The sequence below is a fragment of the Silene latifolia genome, chromosome 2 (assembly GCF_048544455.1).
Source record: "Silene latifolia isolate original U9 population chromosome 2, ASM4854445v1, whole genome shotgun sequence".
Classification (NCBI taxonomy): domain Eukaryota; kingdom Viridiplantae; phylum Streptophyta; class Magnoliopsida; order Caryophyllales; family Caryophyllaceae; genus Silene; species Silene latifolia.
In genome coordinates, this window is record NC_133527.1 from 10,958,130 (window position 1) to 10,961,469 (window position 3,340).

Here is a 3,340-nt window from a genome sequence, read left to right on the forward strand (position 1 = left end):
TAGACAGTTGGTTTATGAACATGTAACCCGTATTTTGGCAGTTTGGTTTGGATTGTATTCACCTTAAACTTTATACAATTTAAATGTTGTTTCTTAATTGTCTTTTGATTATCATTGCCTCGGGAAACCGAGATGGTAACAGCTTTATACCTGAGTCGTCCTGGTAAGGCACTTGGAGTATGGGGGTGTTACATTACAGTTTTTGGACAATTGCAATTTCAATTTGGTTGTAATAGTTTAGACAATAAGACAATAAGCTTGTTTTCGTATGTAGTAGCTTGTCTTTCGCAGGTACTTTGCTACTTGGATTGGACTTTGCCCCGTTTTCAACCTAGCTTAGGGGAGCTTCTACGCGGTTGTATGCTTTCCTTCCCTTCTTTATTTCCGCATGTGTCATCCCCATCTCCCCTTGTTTTTTTTATTTGTCTTTATATATGGTTTTTTCCGCTTAAACTTGTTTTACACTTTATTGAATTGGAAAGACAACTTGTCTGAAGATTACAGCTCAAATACTGTGTAGATACCCGTATCCGTCGATATTGGAATTTATAGAGAACCCGACAAACACCCGATGATGATAGGACACATGTATTCTTTAGTTGTCATTGTCATTATTTGGAGCTCGTTTTACGATGTAGAATGGGCGTCGTCGATGAAGTATTTTATTAATTTAAATGATATTTAAATTAATGTTTTTTTAAGTGAGTTCATTTTATTAATTTAAATGATATTTAAATTATGGCTTTTTTTAGGTGAATTCAATTTATTTTATTTTGAATTTATTTTCCCAAGTTTATTTTATTGAAAATAAAATAAATATTTGATTTGAAAAATCATTTTGTGAGTATATTTGGTTTGAAAAATCATTTATTTTAATGTGTTAATTGATTTGAAAAATCGATTTGAAAATTGAAAAGAACTCGTTTTGAACATGTGTTTTTGAGCTCGATTTTAGCTCGGTTTTTGAGCCCGTTTCCTTTACGAGTTGGCACGAATCTCGAGTACACTAACCAACCTAAGCCTCTACCCATCCAACCCAGTTCGAACCCCCTTAACCACGGCCCAAATCCCATCCCAAATCACCCCCAACAGCCCGCATACAAACAGCCTACCCCCTGTTTTGCGTGATGAATCCCGAGCCCAAAACCCGCTCCAAATACCACCAAAACCCGTGCCCATTAACCCTAACCCATACTCTAATATCCTACCCATATTACCTTACCTTAATCACCAAGAAAAACCCCCAAACGAACCCTAGAAAACCCCCCAAAAGCTGCTGGACAGCAGCTATGTTCAGCCGAGCCCGTCTGCCTCTCCTCCCTTTTACCCTACTTTAACTCCTTATAAATACCACCCCTTCACAATACATTCATTCCTCTAAGTTCTCCATACATCCTACCTTCACTCACAAGCTTTAAACCTCAGAAACAAACCCTAATTGCCTCTCAAAAACCTTCCACAAAACCGACATCCAAACTGAAACAGTTTGTGTGTCCTCTTCGAAAAACAGTTCGTTCCTCCTTCAAACCTCCATCAAAACTCGAGTTTCTTGTTCCTAATTAACCATATAACATCCATCTACACATTAGACAAAGATTTACGAGCCAAATTGCCCTTGAGAGTACACGAAATCCCTCGAAAAACAGAGTGTTATACACTCTATTTTCGCGGCTTTTTCCTGTCTGTCCAGTTCTGTTTGTGCTCGTTTTTCGTGCCCAATAACTCAAAACGAGCAGGGGTTGCTTTAAGATCTCTGTTCTCCTCTCTTTCTAGTTTTCAAAACATCTTTTAAATCGAATTTTCATCGTGAAACGAGAGAGAAATCGCTGTTTGAAAGTTGCTGTCCAGATTCGATAAAAACGCGTGTTTGCTTTGTTTCTTCGTCGACGACGGCCTCTCGAGATAAAATCTACCATCGATTACGACCCAAGACGGTGTCAACGATACATGTAGGTTGAGGGTACATCAAATCCTCCTCTTTCTCCCTTTTATTTCGTTTTTTTATGTTTGTTTTTTATAGTTTGTTTTTATTCGTTTATCGTTTTTGTTTATCGATTGTTTAATTAACTATGAAACTAGTTTAGTCCGAGTATGAGTTAAAGTACCACCATGAACACCCGCGTTGACTTGAGATGGGAAAGAAACCGCTACATCAGTCGGTCGTACACCCCCGTCTCATTTACATATCCTCGTGTTCAAGGTAGGGCATTAATAAAACGAGTTCTAACTTCGCTCTTCGCTTTTGACCCCTCTTTTGTTTCGTGTGATTCGACCCACCTTAGGACCATTCACATGTTAGTTTGATCTCTGATTGTTAACATATAACTCGTTTAGATGACATTAGATCAATTTAATAACCTAATTAGACACGTTAGGGTACATCGACGTAGCTTTAAAAATCAACTAACAATTCTGTAACTTAATTGAATGCATCTCTCTCTTTCACCTAATTTCTCGCTAGTATAAGAGTGCGTGATTAGCACCTTCTTATTAACACTCGATGAGTTAAATTAATTAGCAAACTTAACCTAATTGGACCCCTTTAGGCCGTGTAGAATACACATTTGCAAGACATCTTTTCAATCGATCAACGTCGTTTCTAACTTGTTTTCTAGCCCGCTTTCGAACTTGTTTCGCAATCAATCGATCTAACTAATGAACCTGACCTAGGACCTAGGGTAGCCGTGTCTATAGTGGCCGTGGCTTGGCCGTGTCCTTTGGTCTTTCTTGCTCCGTTTTTTATGAATCGTTCGTTCTTTATTTGTTTTGTCGCTTGTAATTTATCGTTCGTTATCGAGTTGTAATTTTCAAGTTAGCTTTCTTTTATCGAGTCAAAACTCCTTCCAAAAACCTTAGTCTTGTTTGGTTAGATGGTTGTGCCTCAATGCATGTAGGAGCGTAGTAAATCGCATGTTGTTTAAGGCGACATGGCCCGATTTATGCTAATGCATGCTTTGGTGCGTGGCCTTATGTCTAATTCGATGAGATTAAGTGAAAGCACGCATTACGAGGAGTGACCCAAAACCGTGAGTCATGTAAGCCGTGGGCCACCCCTTTTTGCACGGTTTCCGAGGCCGAATGGCCGTGTTTTGCGTCGTGTGTATAGCGTTGTATTTTAGATCGAGTTGTATCTTTAATTTATCGTTGTGTCGGCATGAAATGCCTGGGTTGTAATAGGATAGATCCCAACGACTCCCCCATTCCCATCAAGCCTTGTTTGTTTGCTTTACATGTTGTTAGATCAATCAACCCACATGCTAAATTACAACTTTGACAAAGTTAGTTTAGTTGCATCTAAAACGACATAGAAATTGTTGTCACATGTTAGGGTTTTAAAACG